The sequence below is a fragment of the Diceros bicornis genome, chromosome 1 (genome assembly GCF_020826845.1).
Source record: "Diceros bicornis minor isolate mBicDic1 chromosome 1, mDicBic1.mat.cur, whole genome shotgun sequence".
NCBI lineage: Eukaryota > Metazoa > Chordata > Mammalia > Perissodactyla > Rhinocerotidae > Diceros > Diceros bicornis.
The window spans coordinates 45,323,799-45,339,457 of record NC_080740.1 but is presented as its reverse complement, the minus strand read 5'-3'; the positions used below and the strand labels follow the sequence as shown (position 1 = coordinate 45,339,457).

Genomic DNA, 15,659 nt, shown 5'->3' with positions numbered 1-15,659 from the left:
ATGTTAGGAGGGGCACACATCAGTCAGTGGTACACTAAGAGAAAGGACAAATTAGCCCGCTGGCAGAGGGAGAATCTTACACATCAAAAACAAGGAAGACTCCTTGAGAAGAAAGAGAGGCTAGGCTTTAGCCTGGGGTCATTGACTCAGAGTTCGAAGGCTTTAGGTTGAGAGAGAGCCTTGACTGGTTCTCTGAAAACAGTCTTGCTGTTGCTGGGAGGGGAAGAAGAGTGGGTAACTCCTCGGTAGTTCCGGGTGGGTGGGGCATACTCCTCTTCGCCCTTGCCCACCCCCCGCCCAAGAGAGCAGAGCAGTTGGTAGGGCAGAAGATAAAGGAGTGGCCGCAATGTCCTGCCCCTCCATCAACTTTTCCTGGTTTCCAGTGTGCGCAGGACTAACATGCTTACCACCGGTGGATGGAAAACTCAGTGGTCCCGTGTAGAGGTCCTGACGAGGTGAGGGCGGGCTGGTGCTCCACCTAGCAGGTCTAGTGACTGGAAACACTTCTGATGGGATTAAATTCCTTCCAAAGAAGGAATTTTTGAAAGTGGGTGAACAGGACAGGAGGCAGAATTCACTCATGAGACATTTCCCAAGTGCCTACTAAGAGTAGGTTTCTTAGGGACACAGTGCCCAGACCCTGCGCTCACAGCCCTTCTCGACGGGGCGGGGTGGGGGGGCCTCCCCTCTGTGGATCAGCCAGATGTCTCTGTAGAGCTGAGCAAAGCCCATCCCTGCAGACCTGCTGTTGGCTGGGGAAATCTGATGTGCAGACAAGCACTCCCTGTTGGGACTCTGCGACCAAAGCTCAGAAACCTTCAAGCCTGATGTGCAGAGCCTCAGAAATCCCCAGATGCCTGTGTGTCTGCCGCCCAAACCCCCGCTATCGCCTTAGTGATAAGATACACAGAGACAGGCAATAAAAGGTGGAGTTCATGACAACCGTTTGGTGACCAGACTGTCCTCTGGTCAGGGCTGCCTCCAGGCTGGGCTGAAGCAGGATGAGTCACAGAGAGGCGACAGCGGGCAGCTCGCCCGTAACGGGCGGCTGGCGAGTGGCAGATGTGCCCAGGGGTAGAAACTCCGGTGACTCATTTCCGCTCCTTGCCTGGATTCTGCCAGCCGTGTAGTCAGTGAGCGGCAGAGTTAGAGACAAAAAGTGCCAGCTAGTCATGGGAAGCCCCCGGTGCCTATTAGTGGCCAGCCTGTAAATGGTTTCTATCTTGAGAGTCCTCACACTGTGGCAGTGCAGCTTCTGGAAACCTGTTGTGACAGTGCAGGGGGCCTGGAACGTTCCTGTGACTGACTCTGGTGGCTGAGGCATGCTGAGGCATGTAGGTGACCAAGCAGTGTCCCCAAGGTCAGCTAAAGGGACGTCCTTTTTATCGTCCGCTTGTGGAAACTGATGAACTGGTGCTGAATGTGAATGCGGTGTCCTCTCGAAGGCTGAGTATCTCTAACCTGGTCCCGCTCCACGTAAGCGGCTCCACAGGCCTCTGAGGCTTCCTCTGAATGCTTAGCAGGCTCACCTGTGTACTTCCCGCTTGCTAATGCCACCATGCCCTAGTCAAGGACTTTTAAGTTGTAAATAACAGAAACCTATTCAACCTAACTTCAGCAAAATAGGCACATTTAATGTAGGGCAGAGAGGTCTTATGGGAGCAAGGGTGGGAAGTATGCACAAGCTTCAAGGGGGCTGGCACCGGGACCTGTGAGGTCTTCCACCGCCTTGGCAGCCTCTCTCTCTCCTCTTTTCCCGCCCCCCCCCCCCCAGCTCCCTGTTTATCTCTCATCGGTCCTCTTCTCTCTCTCCTCCCTGCCTCATTCTCTCTGTGCACTGGCTCTGATTCTCCTAATGCATGGCCTGCTGTGACTGGCAGTACTGTCTGGCATCTCTGTTCTAATTCCAAATTCCCAGGAGAGAGGATTAAAGTGGCCCAACTTGGGTCCAGTGAGCCAGAAGGGCACTGCAGTTTAGAAAGAACTTGCCTTGCTGAGGGAGCAGAGGCGGTTGGGGGAGGGGGGTAGGGGGGCTGGGAACAGATTGCTAAGCTGGCTCCTAGGTTTGGCTTCTTTTGACCAGCCCTACACCACTGCCATCCAAGCCCTGTGTCCAAGGAACATTCATGGCCAAGAACAGAAGCTCATTCAAACTAGCTTAGTTACAAAGAGGGTTTATTGAAAGCTTATGAGTCAGTCTCATAATACCCAAGGATAGGAAGGGAATTGGCAGGTCATGGTGATGGTGACTAGAAAACCCCTAAATCTCTCTTGAGTGTCACATAATCTCCTCTTACCTCTGCTTCTTTTGGTGGAACTGTCCCATTCTCCTGCTTCTGTTGACAGACTGACTGTTTCTACCTCCTCATGGCTTCCCTGCTCCTGTTATTGAAGGTGGCTTGGGACTGCTACAGAGCTCACTCTGGCCCATTTTTCACCATCATTTAACCGACTCAGCCTTTCAGTTCCCACTCCAAATTCCTATGCCAGGTGGATTTCTGTCTCTGTAATAACTAAAGGTGGCTGGCCAGACTTGGGAGAGGAGGGACAGATTCATAAAGAACCCAGGATGGTCCCTCCTAGAGGTGTGGGTAAGGCAGATTCTCAAAAAAAGGATTGGGCAAGTTAATGGCATGTCTGCTGTATCCGGACATGACATTCATTCACTCATTTGACAAATATTTATTGAGGGCCTATTTTAGGCTATAAACTATTCTGGATGCTAGAGACAGAACAATAAAGAAAAGAGATCAGACCCTGCCCTCATGGAGTTTACATTCTAGTGGGAGGAGATGACCATATGCAAATACGCAAACAAATATATAACATGTCAGGTGGTGGTAAACGATATAGAGACAAATGAAGTGGGGCAAAGAGGGTAGGGAGTACCTAGGAAGAAGGGGAAACTTCTATTTTTGTGGTGTAATAAAAATATATTTATTTGGTCTTTGTCTGGTTCCTGGCACAGAGCTCCTAAAACCTTTGGAATTTCCTGAGTGTCTTTTGTTATTCATAATGAGCCCTTTTTGACCATACCTGAATTTATGCCAATGAGGTGACTTTCGGAAGGCCCCTCGATAGTTTCATGATGGGGGCTGGTCACCAGAGGAACCAACCATGTGATCAGAGGGTTGGAACTTTTAGAGGGAAGAAGGACTGGAGATTGAATTCAGTCACCAATGGCCAATGATTTGATAAATCATGACTATGCAATGAAATTTTGATAAAACTCTTCAACACAAGGTCTGGGGAGCTTCTGGGTTGGTGAACACATCGATGTGGTGGGAGGGTGGCATGCCTGGAGAGGGCACAGAAGCTCTGGACCGTCCCTCTCCCCCCATACCCTGTCCTATGCATCTCTTCCATTTGGCTGTTCCTGAATTGTACCCTTTATGATAAAACTGTAATCATAAGTATAATAATTTCCTGAGTTCTGTGAGTCATTCTAGCAAATTATCGAATCTATGGGGGGGAGGGTTTGTGGGAACCCCCAAATTTGTAATTGATTGGGTACGAGTGTAGGTAGCTTGGGGACCTATTTGTGTCTGGCATCTAAGTGGGGTCAGTCCTGTGGGACTGAACCCTTAACCTGTTGGGTCTATGTTAACTCTAGGTAGGGTCAGAATTGAATTGAATTGTAGGACCCAGTTGGTGTCAGAGAACTGGAGAATTGTTTTTGGAAAATGATGTAATTTTATATAGGAGTTTTAGGGAAGAGACACCTGAAGAAATGAGGGAGCAAGTCATGTAGATGTCTGGAGATAGTGTTTTACGCAGAGGAAAGAACAAGTGCAAAGGTCCTGAGGTGAGAATGTGCTTGGAGTATTTAAGGGAGAACAAGGAGAACAGTGTGGCTGGAGCACAAGTGAGGAGCAGAATGGTAGATAAGGTGTGTGTGGACACAGCCCTGCACAGGTAGCCTCCAAGTACACAGCCAGGCAAGCTATCCCGTAGTCATGGGACAGAAAGCTCACAGATTTAAGACAGACAAATCACACAGTTTATTGAAGCAATTTAAACTAAAGCATAGAGTTAGAAGCAAGTGGGAAGAAATAGAGTGGATTAACACACTTAGGCTGGGGTACAAGCTTTAATGGAAGGGCCACACCACCTGAAGTCTGTGTTACACAGTGTTCCTTTGTCCTGTTTCTCTCTGTGCTGCATCAGCCTCCCTCCCACCGCCCATGGTGTGGTTACGAGGGCCAGAGGTGAGGTGAGGAAGAGGGGAGGAGCGTGGGGTCAGCGCTGCTCTATTGGAGAGCCTGGCCAAGAGCTGCAGCCTTAGCCTGATAAGCACTATGGGTTTATTTGCATGTCTAAGACAGAGGGCCGGTGGGGCTTTGCCTGAGTGTTACCAACTAGCGGCTGAGGTATGACTTCATGGATACTGAGTGCTTCATGTCTTCATGTATATTTAGGATATGATGAATATTCAGTGCTTCATGTGTCTCATGTATATTTAGCGTATCATGAATATTTAGTATTGACTTGGTTCTTTCGTTCGTTTTCTATCTAGGTTCACACGTATATGCTCTACTTGCTTTATCTGTCTAACATATCTCCCAGGTAAATAATTTAATTATCTATGCTTAACACATCTAATGATTTGCATCGATCTCATTTGCTTTCTTTTCTTCTCTAGCAGAATTGAATATTCTCAATGCGACAAATGCACATTGTATGAGGTCCGAGAGATGGATGTGTGTGTTTGGGTGAGAAGGAGGCATATTATTAAGGTCTTCTAAGCTATTGTAAGGACTTTATTTTTACTCTGAAAAGGGTGAAGGAGCTGTCTGTTTAGATGAGCCTAAAACTCCATCATACGCATGGAAGATTTTAAGAAAGGCAGGAGGTAGGAAAATTATGGAAGCAGGTGCCAGCAGATTCTTTGTAGAGGGTGTAGTATCAAAGGTGCTGAGAATGTGGGTTATGGGGGGGATAATAGATATTAATTTCACTTGTTTACCTACCAGCTATTTCAGTCTTGTCATGGTGGCCAGGGGAGAAGAACAAGCAGGCTGAGGCAGCCACCCCAGGAGGGGAAGGGAGTGGTGGGGCACAGAGTAGACAGGAGTCAGTCTAGAGAACGATACAGCCAGCTCTGGAAAGAATTTTAATAGGAGAAGTTTGCAAGATTGGAGGAGATAAAGTAGTACCTTTAACATTGAGATCCACTGTGGCTATTGACTAATCATTCAATCTTTTTTTTTTCTTTGGTGAGGAAGATCAGCCCTGAGCTAACATCCTTTGCCAATCCTCCTCCTTTTGCTGAGGAAGACTGGCCCTGAGCTAACATCTGTGCCCATCTTCCTCTGTTTTGTATATGGGATGCTGCCACAGCATGGCTTGATGAGTGGTGCATAGGTCCGCACCCGGGATCCGAACCTGCGAACCCTGGGCTGCCAAAGTGGAGCTCGAGAACTTAACCACTACACCATTGGGCCAGCCTCTAATCATTCAATCTTTCCAATAAACTTGACTTTATGTCCTATGCCAGTTATTGCTTATATATTTCTTTATGCCCATTTGAATGGTTTTTGAAAGATACAATATTATATACTTTAATTACACCATTTCTGTGATTTAGGTTAGCTGGGGCAGAATACTAATATATTTACTGCTTTGACAAAAGTGTTGCAGTGTTTGTTCATAAAGAAAAAGGTTATAGCAATTTTAATTGATAGATAACCCTAAAAAGTCAATTTAAGCTCTACTGAAAAAGTCATTTAAATATGTTTTTGTGGAATATAATTGCTTTTACTTTTAAAATTTTTGTTAAAAAGAATTTGGAGGTTATTCCTATCTCATGTTCCTGTAACACAGGATTCACAGTTGCATGTTGTTTATTTTTAAATTGCAGAATATGTTTCTTAAAAAAAACATATATTATAAAACTTATGAGGGGCCAGCCCGGTTGCATAGTGGTTAAGTTTGGCACACTCCGCTTTGGTGGCCTGGGGTTCGTGGGTTCAGATCCCAGGCGTGGACCTATGCCACACATCAAGCCAAGCTGTGGCAGCAACCCACATACAAAATAGAGGAAGATGGGCACAGATGTTAGCTTAGGGCCACTCTTCCTCACCAAAAAAAAACAAAAAAAAACCAACCCATGAAATTACTGTAGAGTACCGTTGCTATTTGAGAAAAGTAAAATTAATACATGCAAACATAAAAGTAATTTCATTTTTATTTATAATGAAACATTGCTTGACCAGCAAACGTAGTATATTATTGCCTTAATATACCTTGACACATTGGCTAGCCATATACCTGGAGTCCAACATAACTCCTTAAAAACAAAATAAATTCCAGAAGAATCAAACGTTGAGTGAAAGTATCATGGTTCTAGAAAAAAACGTGGATGATTTATTTATATTCTTGGAGTGCTTCTGTGCATAGCATCAAATTCAGACACTATAAAGGAAAAGATGGATAATTTGATTATGTTAAAAATTTTAAAGTTGCTTTGGGGAATAACATCATAAATAAAGTCAAATAAAAAAAAGAAACTGGGGGAAATATTTGCAAAATATACCTCAGGCAAAGGGCCAATTTTTATACTTAAATTGTTTTTTAAAAGCATTGAGCCAACAACCTCATAGAAAAGATGGATGAAGGATATAAACAACTAGTTAACAGAAAAGGAACACACGACTGATGGAAATATGAAAACATGGTCATATAGTGAATTTGAAAGGACAACAGATTATTTTTCACCTATTAGTACAACAAAGGTTAAATGTTGATGAGGATGTGGGGCAAAGTTCTTACACTGTTAGTGAGAAATATGTTAGAGGCAGATTTGGCGCTGGTTGTCAAAAATATAAGCGCACATAGTAATTTCCTCTTTAGGTATTTAGCCCACAACCATTCTCACTCAACTGCACAAAGACACTGTACAAAAATGTTCGCCACATCATTTTTTTTTTTTTTGTGAGGAAGATCGGCCCTGAGTTAATATCCGTTGCCAATCTTCCTTTTTTTGCTGAGGAAGATTGGCCCTAGGCTAACGTCCGTGCCCATCTTCCTCTACGTTTTATGGGACGCTGCCACAGCATGGCTTGACTAGTGGTGCATCAGTGCGCGCAGAGATCCGAACCTGCAAACCCCGGGCCGCCGAAGTGGAGCGCGCGCACTTAACTGCTGCGCCACCAGGCTGGCCCCTCACCATATCATTTTAAACAGCTGAAAACTACTAAAACGTCCATCAGTGTGGGCTAGTAACAGTAGAGCCATAATATGCTGCCTCGAAAAGGATGAAACTCGTCTTTATGTATTCACTTGATGTGGTGGGCACAACATACTGTTAACAAATGAGTTTGATGGATGTCGTGTATAGGGTATAGGAGTAGACTCTCATCTCTGTAAATAAATAAGTACATATTTATGTACAAATGTGTGTGTGTATGTGTGTGTTGTATGTTTGTGTCTGTCTGTGTGTGTGGATTTGTGCAGTATATTTGTATTTGGATAGAAACCCTGGAAAGCAAGCCTGCCACATTGTTAGCAGTGGTTACCTCTGATGAATGGGGGAGTGGGGAGAAGTGGCCTAGAGGAGGAAGGGAGTTTTATTTTTAATTAATATAATTCTGAACTGTTTGATTTTTTTAAATGGTGGACATGAATCACTTTAAAAATAAACTATCATTTCTCTTACCAAGAATATGTGAATATGTTACATGATAGCTGTCTGTTTCTGTCTTATCTCTATTTCTCTTGCTATGTCTTCACTATCTCTACTTAATTCATCTCTATTTAATTAATTATATATATATATTAGATTAAGAGAGATTGTTTATTAGCTGGTTATAGAATCTTTCACAATGATAACTGTTTTGAAATTTACTGTACAAAGTTTGTCCCTGGCTGTTTGTGAATAATATTTTACTTTAGCACAGCATCATATGCATACTCTTACAAGCTCAATGAGGAAAGTGCTCAAATGGAGTAGTAAACAAATAAATGTCTTTATAGGTTAAGTATTCTCTTATGGTACTTAATATCTAAGAGTTAAAAATAGAACGTATCAATTGTGAAGAAGTCTCTATAAAGTTATTTTAATAAAGATTTTTATCTCATTTTGAAATAATAAAGAGTTTCATCATTTTAAGAAACCTGACTGTGACGGGCAGTTAGGACTAAGGAGTGGACTCACCTGTATGACAGCTGCCATTTTGAAAAGGGTGGTTTAGGATCCTTGGAGACAGAGGACATGTAGTAGCTGAAATGTTTGGCAAGAAATGAGTTTAGTGAGGAGGAGTTAAGGTTAGTTAATGCCCAGACTGACAGAAAGGCTTCCTTTTTCTTCTCCTTTGTTGCCCCTGCTTAGCATTTAGGGACAGGCAGTAACCGATGCGACCAGGATCTGTAAACATGCTGAGGATAGCTCTTAAAGAAAAACTATTTTGTTCTATTTCCATCTCATGTACTCATATATTTTTGTATGCTAATAGAGGCAAGCCTGCATTTTTAAAATTTTGCATTTGCCTGGAATATCTTTGTGCCTCCTTTCACTTCTAGCTTTCTGAATCATTCATTTTAGATGTGTCTCTTATGCAGAATAGAGATTAGTTTCCCTATGAAATCCAATCTGATAACCTATTTCTTTTAATTAATAAAGTTTCACCCATTTTTATTTATGGCTATGAAAGGTATAGTTGTTTCAGTTCTGTCATATTATTTTATGTTACCTTTTCTTTTTGCTTATTTTAACATTGTAATTCTTGTGATATTTGGAAAGGTTTGTATTTTTGGATAAATATTTTATATAACTCTTTTGTACTATAGAAAGGTATGATTATAATTACTTCATACAAAGGCTACCTTTATATAATAACCCCAGTTACTATCATCAGTGGTAATATTAGCTTATGTTCTCTTCTTTCTCCGTATACTCTCCTTTCTTCAGCTTTAGTATTATCTTTTTTATGTCTCCTTTGTCACTTCCACTACTTGTTTGTCAAAATTAAATAACATTCTTTTGTGCTCACCTATTTTCTACCTCCTACCTTCTCCTCTCAATTTTTATTTTATTATTTTTAAAAAACATATTATGAAAACATTTTGCATACTTAAAGAAAAAACATTGTAAATGACTTGATCTTTTTGCCTAGCTGTCCAGAGGATTATTTCTATATCTTAAAATTCCCATAGGCTTATTAGATTATGAATCAGTGTTGGTTGTTTTGATACATGATATTCTTTTAGAATACGCAGATACAAGTCGTCATTTATTTCAGGAAAGTTTATTACTGATCACTAAAAATACTTCCTCTGTTTTATTTTCCTTTCTTGAGGATTCCAATTATGTATATGTTGGATATACTTTGACTTTTATATCTGTTAGATAAACTTTATCTTTTATAATTATTATTGTCTTTCTAATTCTTTGAAATTTTTTTTCCCTATTTCTATCTCATTTTATTAGCTTATTTCATTTCTATCTTTAATATTTCTTTTTGGGTTTCTTGCAGTTTCTATTTGCGCCTTTGCTCCTTCCGTTAAAAAAAAAATTCATTTCTCTAATGTTTTTTTTCTGTACTTCTTTCCTAAGTTCTGGCGGCACATGGTGTTTGGTCTCCTCTGCTCTGTGTTTTTATATTTTTATTTTAGAGTCTCCCATTATGGAAATAATTGTTTTATTATTTTCTTAAAATATCAGAGTAAAATTTATGACTATAAATATCATCTACTCTATATTTTTCTGAGTGTTTTTCTCTTAATCTGTTGCTAAGTTTTGATGCTTTAAAAAATTTTTTTTACAATGTTGTGCTAATTATGTTTTGCATGATTTATTGGGTTAGATTTTCCTGGACCGCCTATTTATAGGATATTTTGTTGGGGTGGGAGCAGGGCAAGATGAAATTCTAGACTTTGTAACTCAAGATTCTTTCCTTTGCTGCCTTAGAGACATTTTGCTTCAATGTGGTATCTCTGTGTGGGCACTCATGCCTCCTTTTCCTCTCTGAATCTGGTCACGTGATCTTAGCTCTATTCAATCTCAACCATCTCAGAGCAACACTCTCTTGCATTTTTCACTTTTTAGAGGATCCCTTTCATTATAAGTATATTTGTACTTATGCTTTGTGGGATCTGCTGCCAGCGTGGGTCCCTTCAACCCTTCCTGGCTGCTCTCTGTGGCTTCCAGGACAGTTTCTTTTGGGTCTCTGCTAGATTTCAGCTGTTTGAGGCAGCATTAATAATAATGGTAAGTTCGTAGTGTTCTTGGTATCCAAGTTATCCAAAAAAAATTTTTTATAGTCCTAGTTGCTCTGTACAGTTTCCAGGAAAAGAAGAGAAATTCTGAACCAAACTGTCACTTTGTTTGTACCAGAAATCCATATTCTCATATTTTAAACATTTTTATTTATATTATGTAATTCTTTCATTGCATGGGTCATATATGACTAAATGATTATTTTAGGGATTAATGTAAGCAAAACAGAAGAATAAAGGGAATACAAGTATTCCTTATTCTTCCTCCCAATCTTAAAAAATAAACCATTTTTCATTGGTTGGTATATATCCTTCTAGATATTTCTCTACGTAGGTATATAAAATTGATAGTATATATTTTGAAATTCATACCTTTAATCTTGTCCTTTGTTAATACTCAAGTTTTTTTCTGTTTTTAGTTCCTTTATCTCATCCTACCATTAACATTGTCCTTATTCTATAGCGGCAGAACTTGGTGATAAATTGTTATAAGAATTATTGGTCTTGAAATACAGCAATTCTTTCTATCTTCAAGGACAAAATATTCAGCAAAAGTTGAACGTTATAATAGTGGTGATTTTTCCATTTCTTCTACCTGAGCTTTCGTTTGAACTCTTCTCTTTTCCAAAATCTGAAAGCAAGATCTGAAGTTATGCTCCCTCTCTGATCTCCATTTCTTTTTTTCCATTTTCTTTTTTTTTGGTGAGGAAGATTTGCCCTGAGCTAACATCTGCTGGCATTCTTGCTCTTTTTTTTTTTTCCTTGAGGAAGATTAGCCCTGAGTTAAGCTAACATCCATGCCAATCTTCCTCTACTTTGTATGTGGGATGGCTCCACAGCATGGCTAATGAGTGGAGTAGGTCCATGCCCGGGATCCGAACCTGTGAACCAGGACAGCCAAAGCGGAGTGTGCAGAACCTTAACCACTTGGGCACAGGGCTGGTCCCTTTCCATTTTCTATTTTAATCCTAGCAGATTCTAAGATCCTGTCTTGCAAACACAGGACAAGACCTCTTTCTGGGAAGATTGTTCTGGAGCAGCACTCATTTTTTTTTCTGAGTGTCTTTTTATTTCTGATGTTCAGTTACTTTTTTTTTTTAATTGTGAGAATGATTTTAATTTAGATATTCATATTCACATTTCTGAGGTAAACTTTATGAAATGTTTTGAGTAGTCACTTAATATTTAAACAACTTCTCCTTCTGATTGTAACCATGAAAAAGGTTGCCTTATGATGTGTCATTTTTCCTCCTTGGTAGTCACATATAGTCCTATACGAAATAAGAAGATCAAAGAAAATTTTTATTTTTGGCAGTCTATGTCTTCATGCTGAGTCCCTAAATTAGACTCACTACACATTCATTTCCTTGTGCCAAATAAAGAAGGACAGACATCACTCTGTGGCCACTATGTTAGTCAGCCGACTGAAAGGTTGGTCCTTGACAATCTATCATTTGGACAGAATAGTCATTTGGCACAGTTTGGATTTTCAGAGTTTATTCATCCACAAGGACAACAAATAGCTGCATAAAGGGAACTCTTCACAAATGAAATTGCTTAGAAAAAAAAAGAATGGAAGGAAAAGAAAACCTAAAAATTGTTGCAATTAGATGTGAGATGCAGACACTTCTAAAAGTGTTGTTTACTTCAGAAAGATTTTCTAGTTTCCGTGTTATTGGCTGGACTCTAGGGATGCATGAACCCTCCTGAAATAGCAGGTAACATTTTGCATGACATGTCGCATATGCATTTTTCTGGAGAAAAATATCTTTCATTTTAATAAGATCCCAAAGATATAAATGAATGAAAAAGTTTAAGTTATTACTAAGGATACTAATAGTTCACTACAACTCGATTGTTTCTTCATGTTGTGGTCATTTGTTGTTCCTGCCTGGAGTCCATTTCCCCTACTTTGGTAACTGTGCCTCTGTGTTTCTTTGAGGAGCTCTCCGCTTCACTCTCAGTTCAGGTGGAGCACAGGGCTTGGTTGTGGTTGATCAGCATAGTCTCTGCTCTCCTGGCCACGTGATTGGTTCAGGAGTGGGCAAATGACTCACTACGGGCCTATGAAATTTAGGTCTGAGAATTTGCTGGAACTACTGGGAAAGAAGCACCTTCTTTTCAGTGGAGTTGCTGAACAGATAGAATCTAAATCTGGGTCTGGCAGGAGCCTCCATGTGGTGAGGGCTTTCCTGAAAGTGAAGTTTAGTGAAATCCAGTTGAGCCAAGAGACAGAGGGAAACAGTCGTGGTACTTTTTTGAGCCCTGGAGTCTAGTAGTGTCCAAAGCAGTCTCCTTCTGAACTTTTCCAGTTATCTGAACCAATAAACACCCCTCCCCCACTCTTTCATTTGTTTGTTTACTTAAATGAGTTTGAGGTGGGATTTTGTCACTTGAGTGACAGAGAGTCCTGGCTGACATCTCTACTCTGCCTATATATATGGTTTTTGAATGTATGGGAATAGCCACTGTACAATTTGGTGTGCACAGCAATATGCCAAGAGTCGTTTAAGGAATGTAATTGACCATTTTGCATATTCAAGGCTGTTGACATGAAATACTTCTTAAGAGCTAAGAAGACAAACAACTCTTTGATTTTCTAACATGTATTATAGCTTATGCTTTGTTCTTGGCCTATGAGGTTTTGCTCCTGAAAAATTGCCTTTCTGCCAAAAATAGCTCTGATGTTCATTGAGCTTCATTTAATATGTTAACGAGGCAGTGTGTATGTCCCCATTATACCTCAGAACCCAAAGAAGAGAGTAAAAGAAACAAGACAAACCGGAGGACACCCATCTGTGACCTCAGGATTTTTCTTATTTCTTTCATTTGGCAATAAGTAAGAAAGAGTGCTTGTTCTATTTAACTCAGTGAAGTTAGGAGAGAGAATAAAGAATCATTTTGAAAAATCTGCTCATAGTGCTAATGAAGTGGGTTCTCTTATCTAAGGTTAAGTCACAACAAAGATGGGAAAATTCTTATACGTGCTGAAGTACTTTTTCAGTTTTTGAAAAAAATCAATACCATATTCACCCTAATGTTTGCTTATATAAAATATTGACTGTAGATACATTCCTTTTAGTCCTTATGTAAAAATGCCCATCTTAATGGTCAGATGGGTTCTAATTGTTTCCCCTCCCCTCTCACAGAAAGAGTAATGAAAGGACAGCTAAAAGCAGAACTATATAGTTATTTTATAACTGGCACTAACAAATTTCGCCAATTACAGAGTCCATTCTGTAAGCAATGAATGTGTGGCTCCCAATTAATCTAGTGCACCTCCAGGCAAGGTCTAAATCAGCTGGATACAGCTAAAGCAATTTGCACACAGCTAACAGCAAATTGGAAAATAAGTGTTCCACACTGCTGCCTATCTTTCCAAGCCAAAGACACAATCAGTATTCTGGCAGCAGCCCTCTGTCATGTTATTTGCAGCTATCAATTTTAATTATAACAATTATTGATTAGTTAGGAAAGTGAATAATCTGAAGCTCAAATAAATGACTCTGCTGCCTTGGGTCTCCCTCATGCCTCTCAAGAGGAGGTGTTGCTTTGAGTCCTACTTAAATATTCCACCTGGGTGTCTAGACGGTTCCCTCCTTATTTCTCCCTCCCCCCCACACATGGTCTTAGTTGTGCAATTTGGCTTCAACACTGCTCTGACCTGAAATAAAGCTTGGTCAGCATCTTGCTTCTAATCAGAGAGTTTAGAGACAATTATAGGAAAAGTCCTTCGATTTTGAAGGTTTGGAATGCATTAAACTGTTTTTCTTCAGTTGGGTGAAGTGAGAAAAGAAATTCAATAAGAAGAAAGGAAGATGGAAGTATAAGAAAGAAAAGAAGATGGTCACTACATTGTCAGACTGAGCAAGCAAGACAGTGTGGTTTAGTGAAAAAAAAAAAAGTGGAATTTGGAGATAAAGGCATGAGAGAATCTTTGCCTTAAGATGATTGCCACACTTACTAACTTTGTGTCTTGGGGAAATCAAATAACCTTGCTGAACCTTTATCTCCTAATCTGTAACGGGGTGAGGATAACGCAATGAGAATAATACTTTCTTCCTTAGGTAGTTTTATTTTTCAGGTGGAGATGATGGGGAGTAGGGAGGCAATTAAATGATGCTTTCTGTTAGAAAGTGTTCTGCATGATGGTTATAAATGTTAGGTTGAGCTCTCCCCAACAAGTTCTATCATATTTGTCGAATTAACCACGTTCTCCTCTGACTCAATTTTCTCCCCTCAGATTCTGTGCCAAGGAAGCCCCAGAGAGGGAAGCAGATGTAGAGATGATAGATACGACCATAAATAAATTAATCTCTTAGTTTATGAAATAGATGCACGCTAGCAAATTTGGCTATGAAGTGAATTTCTGCAAAGCAAATCCTATTTCCCTATTGATGTCTATTATAAAATCAGATACATGTCCATGGAAAAGAATTTCCCAAGATACTAAGTCAAAAATTGTTACAGGACAGCAGCAATTACTTTGAAGTGTGTTCAGAATTTTAAAGTATTTGGCATGATTTTCCCAACTCTGGGATTCGTCTGGAACCTATCTTTGCAGAAAAGGTTGGTTAATAACTAAGCAGGATCAACAATTCTTGGACCTAAGCTCCCCTTCTCCTTTGGTCTAGATGTTTGCAAAGTCCATGGACTTGGAGTTATAGTGGAGTTAACCATGGACTTATAGTGAAGTGTGTTGCTAATAGGTGGTATAGTCTAGCATGCAAAGTGGTCCAGTTCCTTAAATTTCAGAGAAGATATTGGAAAGTCGATGAATTGTGTGCTTTATCCCTTTCTTAATCTAAAAATTTCGATTAAGATTATTAAGGTTAAGGTTAAATATTGAGGTTATTAATAAAAGGCTAGATAGAGCTGGACACTCCCAGTGTGGCACATTATGTGGTCCAGTCTGAATGCCACAACCGCAGTCCAAGGGGCTAGTGGTCTGTGAGGTTCCAGAGCAGGACATAATCCAAGAACTAAAGCAAGATCAGAGCCTTGTTATCTTAGCAGTTCCTACAGAGGAGCAGTTAAAACCTCAAACAACTCACAGTTAATCTCCACTTGTTTCTTCTTTGCAAGAAGCATCATCCATTTGGAGAAGCATGGATGGTAGGACTCACCTCATGGAGAAAATAGCCAAATAGTTTCATGGAGATCAATTTTTTTTCTATAGATTTCTTAGAAATGATTTCAAATTGTGTGTGGGTACAGTCTCCTTTATTTTTCTCTCCAATTTAAGGAAAGTCATGGCTTGCTTAGTTAGCTTGCTCTGTATCAGAGAATATGATTTAAAAAAAATATGATTATATAATTGCTAGCAAGTCTGTCACCATATTTCAAGGGAATCTATTACTTTAGTAAACATTTAAATTAAACACCAGAGTGAAAAAAGATCTGCACAGTGACATGAACAGGAATTTCTAACTATTCCAGAATTA

At 40.1% G+C, this 15,659-nt stretch overlaps 1 pseudogene; it reads right to left on the bottom strand.

Moving 5' to 3' along the window:
• Nucleotides 1–1,365: 1,365 nt before the first annotated feature.
• Nucleotides 1,366–15,659, bottom strand: part of LOC131410119 (ubiquitin-ribosomal protein eL40 fusion protein-like) — a 44,343-nt pseudogene continuing 30,049 nt past the window's right edge.